This window comes from Lissotriton helveticus, chromosome 2_1, assembly GCF_964261635.1.
Source record: "Lissotriton helveticus chromosome 2_1, aLisHel1.1, whole genome shotgun sequence".
In the NCBI taxonomy this organism is placed as follows: domain Eukaryota; kingdom Metazoa; phylum Chordata; class Amphibia; order Caudata; family Salamandridae; genus Lissotriton; species Lissotriton helveticus.
In genome coordinates, this window is record NC_136059.1 from 913,121,867 (window position 1) to 913,139,504 (window position 17,638).

General features: G+C 44.8%; 1 long non-coding RNA gene across 1 annotated transcript in view; it reads left to right on the plus strand.

The window, feature by feature from the left end:
• Positions 1 to 5,465: 5,465 nt before the first annotated feature.
• The window catches only part of LOC144819543 (uncharacterized), a 34,870-nt gene continuing 22,697 nt past the window's right edge, over positions 5,466 to 17,638 (plus strand). The window contains exon 1 of the long non-coding RNA XR_013607437.1: positions 5,466 to 5,547. This is a non-coding gene — a long non-coding RNA (uncharacterized LOC144819543). The remainder of the gene's footprint in view (positions 5,548 to 17,638) is intronic.

Genomic DNA, 17,638 nt, shown 5'->3' on the forward strand with positions numbered 1-17,638 from the left:
AATATTAAATTAATTAAGTTTAGTATCCAGCACCTACCCTGGATTAAAGCTGACTGGAGTAGTAATAGTAAATTAATTAAGTTTAGTGTCCAGCACCTGCACTAGATTAAAGTTAACTGGAGTGGGAATAGTAAATTAATTAAGTTTAGTGTCCAGCACCTACCCTAGATTAATGATAACTCGAGTGGGAATAGTAAATTAATTAATTTTAGTGTCCAAATTTTAATTTGTGGAAACTGGGGTGGGAATAGTAAATAATTAAGTTTAGAGTCCAGCACCTACATTGACTTACTAATAACTGGAGTGGGAATAGTAAATGAATTAAGTTTAGTGCCCAGCACCTACCATGAATTAATGTTAACTGGAGTGGGAATAGTAAATTAATTAAGTTTAGTGTCCAGCACCTACCCTGGATTAACTCTAACTTGAGAGGTAATAGTAAATTAATTAAGTTTGGAGTCCAGCAACTACCCTGACTTAATACTAACTGGAGTGAGAATGGTGAATTAATTAAGTTTAGTGTCCAGCACCTACCCTAGATTAGTGTTAACTGGAGTGGGAATAGTAAATTAATTAAGTTTAGTATCCATCACCTACTCTGGATTAAAGCTGACTGGAGTGGTAATAGTAAATTAATTAAGTTTATTGTCCAGCACCTTCCCTGATTTAATACTAACTGGAGAGTGAAAAGGTAAATAATTAAGTTTAGTGTCCAGCACCTACACTAGATTAATGTTAACTGTAGTGGGAATAGTAAATTAATTAAGTTTAGTGTCCAGCACCTACCCTAGATTAATGCTAACTGTAGTGGGAATAGTAACTAATTACGTTTAGAGTCCAGCACCTACCCAGGATTAACGCTAACTTGAGTGGTAATAGTAAATTAATTAAGTTTGAAGTCCAGCACCTACCCTGACTTAATACTAACTGGAGTGGGAATAGTGAATTAATTAAGTGTAGTGTCCAGCACCTACCCTAGATTAATGTTTACTGGAGTGGGAATAGTAAATTAATTAAGTTTAGTATCCATCACCTACCCTGGATTAAAGCTGACTGAAGTGGTAATAGTAAATTATTTAAGTTTAGTGTCCAGCACCTACCCTGATTTAAGGTTAACTGGAGTGGGTATAGTAAATTAATCAAGTTTAGAGTCAAGCACCTACCCTGAATTAATGCTTACTGGAGTGTGAATAGTAAATTAATTGAGTTTAGTGTCCAGCACCTACCATGTATTAATGCTAACTGGAGTGGGAATAGTAAATTAATTAAGTTTATAATCCAGCAACTGTACTGACTTAAATCTAACTAGAGTGGGATTAGTAAATTAATGAAGTTTAGTGTCCAGCACCCATCCTAGAATATTTTTAACTGGAGTGAGAATAGTAAATGAATTACGTTTACTGTCCAGCACCTACACTGGATTAATGGTAACTGGAGTGGGCATAGTACATTTATTAAGTTTAGTGTCCAGTACCTACTATTTGATTTATGGAAAGTGGAATGGGAATAGTACATTAATTAAGTTTAGAGTCTAGCACATAACCTGACTTAATATTAACTGGAGTGGGCACAGTAAATTAATTGAGTTTAGTGTTCAGGGCCTACCCTGGATTAATACTAACTGGAGTGGGAATAGTAAATTAATTGAGTTTAGAGTCCAGTACCTACCCTGACTTAATACTAACTGGAGTGGGAATAGTAAATTAATTAAATTTAGTGTCCAGCACCTACCCCAGATTAATGTTAACTGGAGGGGGAATAGTAAATATATGAAGTTTAGTGTCCAGCACCTACTTTTAATTAATGGAAACTGGAGTGGGAATAGTAAATTAAATAAGTCTAGTGTCCAGCACCTACCCTGGATTAATGTTAACTGGATTCGAAATAGTAAATATATTAAGTGAGGTGTCCAGCACCTACTTTTAATTCATGGAAACTGAGGTGGGAATAGTGAATAATTAAGTTTAGAGTCCAGCACCTACCATGACTTACTACTAACTGGAGTGGGAATAGTAAATTAATTAAGTTTAGTGTCTAGCACCTACCTTGGATTAATGCTAACTTGAGTGGGAATAGTGAAATAATTAATTTTAGTGGCCAACACCTACTTTTACTTAATGGAAACTGGGGTGGGAATAGTAAATAATTAAGTTTAGAGTCCAGCACCTACCCAGACTTACTACTAACTGGAGTGGGAATAGTAAATTAATTACGTTTAGTGTCCAGCACCTACCCTGGTTTAATGCTAGCTTGAGTGGGAATAGTAGTTTAGAGTCCAGCACCTACCCTGACTTAATACTAACTGGAGTGGGAATAGTGAAATAATTAAGTTTAGTGTCCTGCACCTACCCTAGATTAATGTTAACTGGAGTGGGAATAGTAAATTAATTAAGTTTAGTATCCAGCACCTACCCTGGATTAAAGCTGACTGCAGTGGTCATAGTAAATTAATTTGGTGTAGTGTCCATGACCTACCCTGGATTAATGCTAACTGGAGTGGGAATCGTAAATATATTATGTTTAGTGTCCAGCACCTACTTTTAATTCATAGAAACTGGGGTGGGACTAGTGAATAATTAAGTTTAGAATCCAGCACCTACCCTGACTTACTACTACCTGGAGTGGGAATAGTAAATTAATTACCTTTAGTGTCCAGCACCTTCTGTGGATTAATGCTAACTGGAGTGGGAATAGTAAAACATTTAAGTTTAGAGTCCAGCACCTACCCTGACTTAATACTAACTGGAATGGAATAGTGAATTAATTAAGTTTAGGGTCCAGCACCTACCTTAATGTTAATTGGAGTGGGAATAGTACATTATTAAGTTTAGGGTCCAACACCTTTCCTGGATTAATGCTAACTGGAGTAGGAATAGTAAATTAATTACGTTTAGTGTCCAGCACCTATTATTATTAATGGAAACTGGTTGTGGGAATAGTAAAATATTAAGTTTAGTGTCCAGCATCTACCCTAGATTAATGTTAACTGGAGTGGGAATAGTAAATGAATTAAGTTTAGTGTCCAGCACCTACCCTGGATTATAGCTAACTGGAGTGGGAATAGTAAATTAATGAAGTTTAGCATCCATCCCCTATCCCGATTTAATGCTAACTGGAGCGGGAATAGTAAATTAATTAAGTTTAGTGTCCAGCGCCTACCCTGATTTAATGCTAACTGGAGTGGGAATAGTAAATGAATTCAATTTAGTGTCCAACACCTACTTTGAATTAATACTAACTGGTGTGGGAATAATAATTTAAATATGTGTGAACTAATTTGTAACCTTAACAAAGTAATATAGTCTAATGTAGTATAATATTTTACTTATAACATAGTTGTAAATAGAAAAAATACAATTGTATATATATTTAATTAAAACATATTATTTTAAACACTATATTTAATAAAAACATATCTAACATTGAATACAACATTAATACATTTATACACAAAAATGTAGACATTTAAGTTTTTTTATTGATGTTTATATTGTCAATTCATTCATATTTAACAATGTCAATGGTTGCTTCAGTGAACGTGAAATGAAAAGAAGTGCTCATGGAAGTGCTCGTGGTGAGACAGGAATAGAATGGTATTGGTGCAGATATTTACAGTTTTTACCAGAATTGGAAAGACTTTTCTATCAATATTGAATTGCTGACTAATCAAAATCCCAAGTAACAAGACGCTATCAAAACGCATTTCATCGTCCACATCTGGGCATCAATTAAAGTACAGGTCAAGGTGAAAGATGTTTCGACCCCAGAGAATCACGGAAGGCCAGTAGTTCCTTCAACTGGGGTCTTCCTCACGACCAAGAAAATGAGCAACCTTAGTATAACGATGCTGCACAGGCAGTGCAAACATATAGGACCAGACTAGGAAATTCCAATTCCACAAAATGAAACAATTGGCACATAACCCCAGAAGTCCCATGTGAAGCTTGAATTGCTGTGAGAAGTAATGGTTCAACTTAATTGGCCATGACGTAACTTAGAAGTACTGTGCTGAGAGTAGCATCAATCGCTAAGCCCGGAGGGACTCGGTTGGTGTTACTTAATTTCACGGAGGGTCTCTTCCGGTGTTACTTAATTCCATGGAGAGTCTCTTCCAGAGACACTGGGAAATCTTGTTTGTAGCACAAGGCCATAATGGGAGTTGTGGTCAAGTCAAACAAGAGGCATTACTGTGAGGCATCTTGATAGTACACGTCCCCACGCTTTCAGGTAAGCATAGCTCCTGCTGGGCTTGTTGGGCTGTTTGGGATGAGTAGTGTTTACACTGACTCCATTTCCCATCATGCCTTCTCCTACACACACTCTTCCCACCCAGCCCAAACAGCAAACCTGAATCTCTGCTTACCTGACAGTGAGTAGAAATGTACTCTCAAGGTGGCTGACACTGGTGACTGCTGTTTAAACCATAAAGCCATGATGGGAGTTGAGGTCAACTCAGACAACAGGCACCACTGTCAGACATCTTGGTGTTTCACATGTCCCCAACTCACATCAAGGATGTGTGCACAAAACACCAGTGCCCAGTGTCAGCCATCTTGCAAGTACATTTCCACTCACTTTCATGGAAGCCTTGTGCTCATTGGGCAGCATGGACAGAGTGTGTGTAGTACAGGGCCATTGTAAATACTCCTCCTCCCACCCAGTACCAAACACCTACCTGGAACTATGCTTTACTGACAGTAAGTGGAAATGATCTTTCAAGATGACTGACACTGAGGACTGGTGTTTGGTTTGGCCACAACTTTCAAAAGGCCCTGACCTACATTCACTCTTCCCATCCAGCCCAATCAACCCTTCAGGAACCACAGAGGTTCGAAATCTACTAGCAGGATCCCTGACAATGGTGACTGGGGTTTCACCTGTCCCCAGCTCACATCAAGCACTTGTGCCTAACACCAGTCCCCAGTGTCAGACATCTTGCTAGCATATTCCTACTCACTGTCAGGAAAACAGAGTTCCTAGGTAGGCTTTGGTGCTGGGTAGGAAGGTGTGTGTAGGACAATGCCTAATGGGAGATGGAGTCAGTGCAAACACTCCTCTTCCCAACCAGCACAAACAGCACTCCTGGAACTATGCTTACCTGACAGTGAGTGGAAATGGACTAGCAAGATGTCTGACACTGGGGACTGGTGTTAGGAGCACAAGGCCATGATGGGTGTTGTGGTCCAATCAGAAAACAGGCCAGGGACGTAACAAACACCCCCACAGCCCCTGTGGTACGGGAGCCCAGTCTTCAGTATGTGAAGGGGCCCGCTCAGCTCATTTGTAGAGAGCTGTAAGAGGCTTGCTCTAAAGCAGCTGCAGTGTACAGCCTGCTCTGAGCGCTTCGCTGACCCAGGACTGAAGAGAAACAAAGTAACAAATTACATTGTTTCTCTTCAGTCAGAGCCAGGCCAGGAATAAGGATGGGGGAGGGGGCCCTCAGAGAGAGAATTCTTCCTCTGAGAAGTGATGAAGCAGCACAGAGCTGACAGTGGCTGGAGGAGGATTGCAGCTCCAGGAACATAATCTGCTGGGACGCAATGGAAGGTAAACAAGCATTTGCAATGCAATTGGTCTCCATTTGTGAGAGTTAGCTCTATTAATGTTGTAAAGGACAATGTATTTTACCTATGCGTTTTCTGTTTGGAGTGGAGTGAATGTGTGTGGTGTCAAGTGGACATATATGGTTTGGATTGGAATTGTTAGTTGCGGAATTATGTTGTGTGGATGGGATCTGTGTAGTGAAATAATGTGACATGGCGTGCAGTGTAATTTTGCGGATAGTAATTGTGTGGTATTGAGTGTACTGGAATTAAGTGGAGTGGGATTTTGTGTGTCATGGAGTGGGATTATGTGTCTTGGAGTGAGATTATCTGGAATGGTATTTTGTGGTGTAGAGTGGTATGTAGTGGAGTTTACTTATATGGTGCGCTGTTAAATATTGTAGCATGATGTGGAATTTTGTGGTTGTAGATTGGATGTATGAGGTGTGTTGTGTAATTGTGTTGTTGGTTTGAATTATGTAGTTTGTTGTTGAATTGTGTGGTGTGGAATGGAAATGTGTAGAGTTGAATTTGTGTGACGTGGAAGTGTGCGCTGTTGAGTGAAAATTGTGTTGAGTGGTCTTATGAGGCATGTTGTGAAGTGTAGTTATGTGGAATGTTACTACATGGCATGGACTGGATTTATATGGAGTGTATTTATGCAATATGGAGTAGAGCATAATTATGTGTAGCTAATTTATGTGGTGCTGAGTGGTATTATGTGGCGTGTAAATATGTTGTGTGATGAATTGTGTGGGCATGAATTGTGGAATTGTGTGATGTGTGGAATTATGTGGCATGGTGTGGTGTATAATTGTGTGGAGCGGAATTATGCAGCAAGTTGCAGAGTTGTATTTTGTGGAGGGTAATTATGTGTTTTGGAGTTGAGTGTAAATATGTTGTGTGAAGTATAATTATAGAGGTTAAAGTGGAATTATGTGTGGTTGAATTGTGTTGTGTGGAGTGTAATTATGTGCTTTGGAGTGATATTAAGTTTTGTATTTTTTAATGTTTAGGATTGTAAATATGTTGTATGGAATGTTGTAGGGGTAAATTATTTATAGTTGAATTGTGTGGCATGGAATTATGAGTTGTTCAAATGTGCTGGGTGTGGTAGGATTAGCATAGCTGCCAAGATTTCAGATTGCTATGTGTGACATTTTGATCATTTCAGTGTAATTATGAGTGACATGTCAACGACTATGAGTGACACTTTCTTGTGAGCAAAATCAAGCAATGAAGAGGAGGGAAACATATAAATATCAGAAATTACACCCATTTGAGCAACTAGAAACTCTAATAAAGTCACTGAACTAAAGTGTGCTAACAGCAGGCTACTGAAAACTGAGCAGAGTCAGACTGACTGCGTGAATGTCACCCATTATTACAGTTACATTATTAAAACGTCACACTTACCAATCGGAAACCTTGGCATCTATGAGTGAATCAGTGTGAAAATGTGCTCTAATTAAGGTTTATTCCTCTGCACCCTCATGGTGACCAGCCTGCCAGATGTCTTTGCAAATTTGCAAGCGCCAAGCAGTTTTCCATCAGCTACATGTTAATGCAACTCTACAAAATAAATACATAGGAGTTTGACTGCAGAAATCAGGTTTGCCTGCGCCAGGTTACACTTCCTCCAGCACTTTAAAAGTGGCAGTTCTTTCAAGGTCCAATCAGGCCTCCCATAATGTCTGGTTACTCTGTGTAGAAATGCTGCAAAGTTTTTTTTAAATGCTAATCTGTGGTCAGATTAAACCTTCCAAAAAGAGATGCTTTCATCTATGAGTAATCAGTCCATTTCTGTGTTGTTAAAATCACAGTAAGATCCAGTGACCTACCCTCTAGTGCCTCATCCGTGATCTTCTGTCTGAGTTAAGGTGCAACTGGGATCGAACATATTTTAGGACTATGTGGTCTAGACTGGCCTGGGTGAAGTGTTTCGTCCATTTAGCCAGGAGTGTGGGAGGAGGGGAGATCCGAGCCTCAAGAAGTATGTGCAGTGGTGCCTCTGATGCCCCCAGACTAGAGTTAGGTCACAGCTCCCCGTGCCACGGTAGACACCTAGACCTTTGGCGCAATCAGCTCGTCTGCGGAGCAAGGTCTGTAGGTGCATTAATAAAACATCTGCTGGACTGAGGGTGAACTGAGGCCTCTTGTGTGTGTGTGTAAATTGGGCCTCACGGGCCTACAACCAGCAGGGTTAGGCCTGAACTTGAGAGGCTGGATGATGCAATATAGTAGACTATTAAAGCATGCCTCCCGATGGACTCTAGTCAAAAGAAACACATTGAGGACCGCGGGATGGCCAACAGGCATTGGATGGCTGCGAGATGACTGACCACAGTAACAAGTGGAATTATGATAGATGACTAGAGGCACTAACCCTCTGAGGAGCAATAATTCATGGAAGTAAGGGGAGGGGAGGTTATGTCTATGCACTCTGAGAGTGTATTGTGAGGTATTAATACAATGTCACCTGGGTACAGTAACGCTTTCGGAAATGACTGTCACACATTTAGCAATTACTCAATGTAACACCCCTAATCAGTGCAGCTATATATCTATCTTGCATCTGAAGAAATCAATGCTCTAACACAGGTAAGAGTTACCAATCACCTAGGTCACAGGAGTTACGGGACCTTCACTATTAACGTTTTTGTTTTTCATTCCGGTATGTCTGCTGCTGAAACTAGCTATTAGCGCTATGTGAAAATTTCAAAGAAAACAATTAGGAATCAGCCTTAAAACAGACTCCCGCATGTTATTCCTTTAATACTTACTCATCGTTATTTCTGTTCCCCCAACAACAAAACAGCAATGAAATTGGGCACTTAGCGTTGTGGTGTCATTATGTTGAAATCTTCGATCCCGGCTCCTCCATGCAGAGCGGCTGTTTTTGCACATCGCTCCCCGCAGGGAAGTGGAGGTTATCCCAGTTCACAACATCACCCACTCCAAGCTCTGGTGCCCTTCTCAAGCCCTAGCTCCCTTCAGGAACCAGTCCGTACAGATGTCGCACTCAAAGCGGCTAACATCGTAAGGCTGCCGGTGCATGGCGCTTGCGCGCGCCTGCAACAAATCCTCGCGAGACCTAATTTTATGGACAAACTACGGAAATACGGCAAAATGTTGTGGGCATAGAAAAGGGACATGCATTACAAGACTACCACACAGGCAGCTGTACTGTATAACGAAATTTACCGCATAGCGTTTAGGAGGCAGGGGAAGCACCAGAAAACACCAGCATTGATTAGCAGCACTGGTACCCTGGGAGGCTGGATGCCTGTTATGCCCGATTTTGCATTTCAGTGCAGTGATGCGGATCACCACACTGAAATGCGTTAGTCTAACGCCAGATGCGTGATCTTTGGCAGGGCTGAATTAGGTGGCATGAATTTGGACAAGCTGTGCACGCTAAGGCTTTTCTGTCATGGGGTATAAAGTGAATGTTTGTCTATTTTTCTTTGTAGAAATAATATGGGCTGTTTCTTTACCTTCCCGTACATTTCTGAATAATTTGCTAAGCTAAATTGTATTTTTGCATTCTGTGCACATGCATGGAAGAATGAGTGTCTGGCAGACATGCAAAAAATGATCCTACATCTCAGTATTAACTTCTAAGCAGTAATTCTAATCCTAGAATGAGTTACCTGTTTGCTTTACAATGACCGTTAGTAAAACAAGTAAGTGCTTTGAGAGCCCGTATAAGTAGCAAAGGTTTTAAAGGGGAATTGTTTTTGTGCAAGGTATTGCTCTTCCCAGTTCACAGAAGGGATAAAAAAAATCTCCAGATAATAATAGGGTTGACAGGATGGTGCAATAGTAGAATATTGATACGTGTGGATCTCGTGAGGACTGTGGCCAGCAAGTGCATGATACGCTATTTGCATAAGAAAATACTATATATTTTTTTCGTTATCCTCCATTAGTTATTAGTATTAGTAAAGATGGGGGAAGAGAAGGGTTTACCGACAGCATTCGGTTAGTCTTAGGGAGACAAAGAATGCTGTGATCTGCGGTAGATGCAGCCCATAAGTCATAGGTATATGTATCTGGAGCTGTGGAAATGCGCTTTAGATGTTGCCGGTATTGATGGCTACTGTGCAGTTGCAGACTTGGCTGGGCTGACAGTGGGTGGCGAAACGCTACGTAGTCACTGTTGGTTTAATTACATGAATCGCGCATTCTCTCTGGTGTTTGTCCTTGAGGTACTTGCTGACTGGTTGCTACACATAGGATCAGGTTTGCCTTTGACAAGAGGTATGGTTTAGTGGGGTACATAGTAAGCATGGGCGGATTTTGCAGATTCGCAATCCGCGAATTTGCGGATTTGCGTATTTGCGGATTGGGGGGGGTGTGTTCGCACGGGTTTCTGCAAGTTCGCGAGGGTTTTGTACAATTTCGCAAATTGCGAACTTATTTGTCGGGTCGCCAGTTTTGCGAACTTGTTGTTTCTACGTGCCCAGCCTGTTTGCAAGGCTTTCTTCATCACTGCCACCCTCTGTCACCACTGGCACTCTCTTTGGTCACCCATGCCACCCTCTGGCTCACCCATGTTACCCTCTGTGTCATCACAGCACCCTCTGTACATTATTGGGGCAAAGCAAAGCACTGCCATCCTCTGTCAACACTGGCACTCTGGTTCACCCATGCCACCCTCTGGCTGGCACACCCATGCCACCCTCGGTGTCATCACAACACCCTCTGATTGACCAGTGAGTGTACATTATTGAGGCAAAGCAAAGCACACCTGCTAAGTGCTTTAAGTTTTGCAAGCAACAACACCTGCCCTGCCTCAACTGGCATTAATGAAGGCTGGCACCTGCTTGTCTGCTCCCTTTCCTTTTTGTTGCAATGTAAAATTTTTTTAACAGGATGCAATGGCATACTTGTAACTATTCTGTGACTGTCAGAGCAGGGTCACACAATAGTTGCAAGTAGGCAACCGGATTCTGGAGGGCCCCTTCAGGAAGCACTACAGGTAAATGGTTACAAATGATGAGCTCGAACTTTTGCACCTGCTCGTTGGTTTTGCTTTTGCAAAACTCGTTTTTCGGTAATTTCGCCCTATTCGCGAGGCGCGGCGTCGTGCGAAATCGACCGTGGAAGCCGCGAACTCGTGCGAGTTACCCCAAGGTTGAGTATGGGCGCCGCCATTTTGTTTGCGTGACGTATTTCCGTTTCCGCCCGCTATGTGTAATCTCGCGCGATGAGCGCCTTGCGAATACAAGTTTGCACGAGTTCGCGAGAGAAATCGCGTGCGAACTTACTTACATGCACGTGTTCGGGCGGCCATCTTGTTTTTCATTCATTCCTATGTGTCTGGGCATGGTGTTTCTATCCTCTGTATATCTCTGCCATCCTTTGCTTGTTTTATTTTTTTTTTGATCTATTAAACTTTTTTTCTATCCCTCTTGTTTTCTAGGTCTATATTTTTGTGTTTTAGTCTACTTTTGTTTACTTTTCAACTACTTTTTTAAACTTTTATTTCCTTCTTTTCTACTCTTATTCTTTTTCATTTTGTCTCCTTACCTGCCCAGAACATGGTGAAGACAGCAGTCAAGCTGCCCAAGACGGGCGCCGCAGCCCGTGCCCGGCTCCCGTGTGGCCGCTTGAGGGCGGAAATGGTGGTGCCCCGGGAGATCTTCAGTCCTGAGGAGGTGGGCTCACTGGTTTATTATGTGCAGCGCCGTCTCCCCAGGTCCATCGCGGCAGGCGGCAGGATCGCTGCCGGTTACACCAACAGCCAGGAGCGACGGAAGCGGTGGGGGCAGGTGTGCCGGGCCCTTTTTAACATCACGGGGGTCCAGCGCACCTATAATCAGGTGACCCACCGCTGGACCGATATCCTGGACCGGGAGCACGACCTGCTCGACCTGCTGGGAGTGGAGGTCCCCGGGCTTGGTGAGTAGTAGTAGCAATTTTTTCATCACTCGTCACTACTCTGTTTTTTCTCCTGCTCTGTGTGTTATATAATATTGCAAATGTTTGCTTTAACTTTTTTACAAAGAGCAATAATGCTGCTGATTACATTGATAGGAGAGGTAAATTAATATTTCAAAATCTTCTGTGCATTTCAGGTGCACTGCTCTCCTTCTCTGTGGCAGTGCCACTGCTTATTTGTTTTCTATTTTGTGTTCATTTATTTGGGCTGAGTAATGTATGAGTGTACTTTACAGAACTGCGTAATGCTAGACACAAAGGGGCAGATTTACAAGCCCCTTGAGCCACGTTTACGCTGCCTTACCTGACGCACAGCGACGTAAACGTGGCGCATCCCTGCGAGTCATGTACGTGATGCATCTAGGGAGATGCGCCACGTTAAGACCTGGGCCTGCGCCACAATGGGAGCGTTCCCACGCAGGGGGAGGGGGGGGGATGGCGGTCAGGCAGATGTGTGCCTCGCAAAAGTGCCTGCGTGAAATCTACAAGATTTAACGCAGGCACTTCCGCGACGCTGCTACGTCAATTCTTTATGCCTGCTTGCTTGAAGCAGGCGTAAGGACTGATGCGGTATGTTGAGTATTGGGCAGCCCTGAGCATTGCTATAGTTGTTTCGCGCCTGCCACGCGACTCTAGAGATGCACCCCTCTTTCGTCCCGAGATGCGTCACGCATCTGCCTACCCTTGCGCCAGGGTTTGCCGCATTGTAATTGCGGCGCATCTGCCGTGACGCAAGGTTAGTTTTGCGTTACGCATTTGTTCTGGTGCACATCTGGAGGTGTCCAGCTCAGAACTCGTAAGTAGGCCCCTAAGTGTCAGATTAGCAATTACCTGCGCATCCCTGCAAAGTGTGAGGCACGCCAGCACCACCCATGGTGCGCCGTATTTTCAATGCGGCACGCCATGGTGCCAAAACGTCACCGAAGCGTTACGCATCGGTGCCGTAAAGGCGGCTCATTGATGGAGTTGCGTTGCAACGATGGCGCAGCTCCAGCAATGCTGCGTCAAGCCGTAAGTCTGCTTCATGCAGGCGCAGGGTTTCAGTGACGCATCATTGTCCTAAATGACTGATTGAAATTTTATATATTCCCCATAGCCACTTTTAGCATGCGTTCCTGCGCAGGAACGCCCTCCCTTGCGCTGGAACGCTCCCTTATGGCGCAGGGCTTTAGAATGGGATGCATCTCCCATATGCGTCACGTTGTTAATATACGCCACACCATGGCGCCTCTCTTGTTGTGGCGCTGCGTCACAAAAGTGACGCAAGAACGGAGCAAAAGAGCTGCAAGGGGCTTGTAAATCTGCCCCTAGAGTAGAGGCTCAGGTGCAGTTCTTCCTTTGTAGCCCTCTTTTTGGCTGAAATAGTTGGTTCTTGTTCTTTCTAAATGTTTGATTTGGTTGACAAGGACATCGACACGCAGCAATCATCAATTTTTTCTGTTCTTTCTTTCATGTTGTACGTCAGGTCCGCCCAGGGGCAAGCGGACAGAAACAGTGGATGCAGTGGCTCCAAAGGAGGAGGAGGATGCAGGCCAGGGCGGCGAGTGCTCCTTTGCTGGCCCCAGTAAGTTTTCATTTAAATATAGAGGACCTATTGTTGTCCAAGCGTTCCTAATGTAATTTTTTCGAAACAGTGTTTAGATAGGAGCAAAATCAATAATACTACTGTTGCAGGGACAATTCTCCACAAACCAAACTATGGACACCAAAGACCAGAGTCATAATATTTCAGAGTGGTGTGTTTGGCACACTGTATAAACCTGGTAGTGTCAACTGTCAGCGGCATGGACTCCTCCTTGCAAAAATTACAAAACCTTTCGCTCAGTCACTCTAGTCTGGAGGACCAAAAACCACAGAGTCTATTCAAGTTTAAAAGCTTTATTAAAAGTAAAAGTAAACACATATATTAAAATAAAGTTAGCTGGAAAAGGAAAAGTGCTTGGTGCTGTGTTGATGAGTAATGGAAGTTGGAACACATTTCTTGTGGTCGAGCCGAGCTTTCACCTGGTTTAGTTGATGTTGCTCTTGTCCGTAGAAGTCCAGCGTCTGTCTGTTCAGAGAAAAATGGTGTGTGTTAAAATTAAGCAAGCATTCATCAATTGTGACAAAAAAAAGCAGCAAGACAACAGCCTTCCCTGGACGGAGGGACATTTTTACTTTAGACTAGAGTAGACAGTCAATTATTTTTTCTGTTGTTTTCAAATTTCTTCCTTCCTAAACCAAATACTAGTGAGTGGTGTAATCTAACAGTCTTAAATATATTTTTTAGGTGGAACATCTGGTGGCGGGGCCAGCTCGGACGTGATCGTGATCGACTCCGAGTCTGAGGACTACTCGGTGGAGGATGCGGCGCCAGCGGACAATCAGACTGTGAGGAAGCAGGCAGTGGTGGTGGCGAGTACAGGTAAGCTGGATCATGGTACTATCTGACTCTTAGATAGCATATGATGTGTATCCAGTGCTGGCCCAGTGACAAATTACAATATGGTAATTACAGCAGGCTGGGACCGACAGACAGATAGAAGCAGAGAGAGAGGAAGACAGAAGGAGAGAGAGAGAGAGGGAGGGAGCCAGAGGGAGGGTGAGGAAGGGAGACAGAGAGAGAGAGACAGCGAGGTAGAGGGAGACACAGGGAGACAGAAAGAGGGAGACAGAGAGAGCGAGAGAGAGAGGGAAACAGACATATCGCCTGGGCCTGGTGCAGATGATACGGTTGCTGGTGTGGTTAACGGCTCAGAGGAAAAGTCACTCACTTCTGCCAGATCTCTTTCATATGAAAGAGCACCAAACCATAAGCGCCCCACCTTGCCCCTCCATGCAGACGCCCATGATACTGGCCTGAATAGATTTGTACTGCGCTGGCTAGTTGCTAGTTGTACTGTGACACAACTTCCTGCTGAATCATTTTGTGTTAATCATATTTTTAAAGAGCATTCGTTACAGATTATGTCTTTCTTTCTTCATATAGTTGGTAATACTAAAACTGCAAAACCGAGCAGGAGTATGCTGGCTGTACTGGCCCGGCAACGGAGGCTGGATGCCACTGTTGCGCAATATCGCCGGCTGGTGGAAATGGAGGGGGACGACACGCACTCAAGTGCATCAAATGTTACATCTTCTGCATCCTCCTCCGTGACCCCACGTTCTGCCGGTAAGCGCAGTGCTCCAGCCAACCAGAGCCGTGCTGGAAGACGCCACCGCCGAGCAGCAAAGGCTGCACCTCCTCACAGTACTGTAAAGGCTCGCTTGCGCCGTGCACTCCGCAGAGTGTCCAACCTGGAGGCGGAGGTCAAGAAATGGGAGGAGTACAAAAAGGTGATGGAGGGCCTCCGCTTAGATCACGCCATGCTCCGGGAGGAGTACGATGCCCTGGCCCTAAGGCATGATACCCTGGAGGCCAAAGTGAACAACCTGCATCCGTAGAGTGTCCCTTGCCCCTTTTTTAGAGACTTTTGGGGGGTGGGAATTGGGAGTTGGGTTTTTTGGGGACTTTTGATGGACTATTTATTTGGGGTTAGGGAGGGTCTTGCGGGAGATTATTTTGTTAGGGATATAAATATACTTTTTTTTTTTTTTTTTTTTTTTTTTTTAAAACCTTTATTTTGTATCATAGGCATACAGATACGGGCCCACAACCACTCTGGCCGGCCTCGAAATCGATTAATAGCACAAAACACAGGATTGAAACAGTCCAGCAGTCGCAGAGACGGAAAACAGCAATCAGAGCACGACATATGGGAAAAGGGACCGCTGGATACAAAATAGGTTAATTTTAAAAGTTTTTAAATGAGAAGGATCAGGCGCAGTCAATCCGTTGAAGGCACATAGCGGGCAATGATCACAGCCAATAGTCGACAAAACAAAGAGTGGCAACCGAAAAATCAGTATAAAAAGACAGGTATCAGGATAATAACATACATTCACAGCACCCACTGGTCATTGCCCGCCCCATGGACGTGGAACATCGCAACCCATGTTAGAATAAAACCAACAGGAACAATACGCAGCGCTACACCTAGCCATCATGCTGACCCCAGAAAAGAAAAGAAAAGAAAAAAGTACCAAGAAAGAAAGGAGAAAAATAAGGCCCATAGGAACGTAAACAAAACAAAAAACCCCTCCCTCCAACCCCCACCCAACACGCATGCTGAGGCTACGGCCTACCCCCCCCCCCCCCCCTAGCAGTGTGTCTGTCGCCCAAGAAAACGAAACCCGAAATTTAGAGTCAGAAAGGAGAAAAAGAGAAAAGAAAAGAAGGTAATATAATACCGGAGGAGGGCTAACCCAACAGGCTCCCGGACTCCCCTACCATGAGCGTAAGCGCCACCCCAAAGGAAACAATAAACTACCACAACATCTTAGCACCATAAAAAACGGGGGCGAAATATCATGTAGCGTGCTATTAAGCATATCGCAGGAGCTTGCCAATCCGTATCTCCCCCAGCCCCACAGACCTCAAACATTAGCGGAAATCACTTAGCCCTGGCCCTTTTTCGTAAGTCCCCCGTGCCATGTCCACAAAGGAGACGCCGTTTCCGTAGACAAAGGAAGACAAAATGTCCACACCTGGCCTGGGCACAACTCGCTAGCACAAAATGGATGCCGCCGGCCACGGATAGAATCTCCTCCAGCATAGATGATCACTCCCAGTCCCAAGTCCGAAAAAACATACCACCGCACAGACACAAGGGTGAGGAAGGAGGTGGCCGACATACGAGGCAACAGTAGTGGAACCAGTTCCTGGGGCATCAGTGGTGTTATAGCGGGCGGGGACAAAGGCAAATGATGGGAAAGGCGATCTTCATAACAAGTGAAACATGGAGGCAGTCCGTCCCAGACACCTACAATGTCCCGAATCGTGCATTCCCCTCCGCATCCAGGCAAAACCACAGTATCCTCCTCAAACGTAGGTGGGGGCAAACCCTTGCAAAACTTGTGAACATCCGAACGCAGTTTTCCCAGTGAGACCCCAAGATCGTCAAGCCTTTCACCAAGCGCCCGGCAGCCATCACTCCAAGCAGACTTAGAGTCATTCAGGGCGGCAAGGATGTCGCTATTAGATAGCACAGGTTGGAGCCTCCACCTCGAAGAGTCACTCGTTGCCGCACACTGGACCTCACTTAGCACCTCAGTGGACAAGGGGTGATACCCCATCCCGTGCAGGCACCCGTCCGGCGCTCCCCGCTGGAAAGGAGAACCAAGGCTGGGTGGGGAGAAGACCGGCCCGGGTAGACCGTTGCTGGAGTATCGAGGGCTTCCAAAATGTGGACCCAGACAGCAATCAGCGGTAATGGCCATCTCTGCCCCGAATCAACCACAGGCTTATACACGGGAACGTCCCATGATAACCGGGCAGGGCAGTAAACAAAGCCAAAAAGCTCACCTCCCGGATTCCGCAGCCAAGAACAATGCCACCGAGCCACCAAGCCGAGGGCGCACTCAAGCCGCACCATACGACCGCCGGGGCACTCTTAGGGAGAATCGCTCTGGAGCCGCTGTGTCCCGGCGGGCCAACTCCGCCCAGGTTCTGCCGGCTGCCGCCGAAGAGTCAGCGTCCGGCCATGTTCGGCAGGCTGGGGCTGGGCACAGGGTCGTGAAAGGCAGTCGGGAAACTCCACCAATATATCCGTCTGCGAGGCCGGGCGAGACACCGGAATCACGCCGCCGGCATCAGCGCGTCTTCACCTCCGCCCCGCCACCATGTAATATCAAAATCGTGCGCAGGATCGTCATGCGGGGCTCAAAGGCATACGGAGCCGGGAGCTTACACGTCTGTGTCGATCGCCATCTTGGCTCCTCCTCCCTACTTTTTCAAACTTTATCTGAGCATACTTGTTTTTTACTACTTTTGAGCCTGGTGGGTGGTGGTTTTGCAGTAAGTTCGTTTTACTGAACACTGTCATCGTGTTGGTTGTAAATGCCTGTCACAGAGTTTGTTAATTCAAGAGCCCTAGGACTTTACTGCTAGTACCACTGTCACTCTCTCGCCTCTCCGAACACTCCATTATACTACCTCCCATCCAAACGCTTATCTTACCTGTAATTTGTGTTTGAGGGCTGGCTCCACCTGGAATTCACAGTGTCCTAAGGCGTTCTGCAGCAGGGCCCCAACTGGAGTTTCCCGGCGTGGATTTTCTGCAAAACAAAAG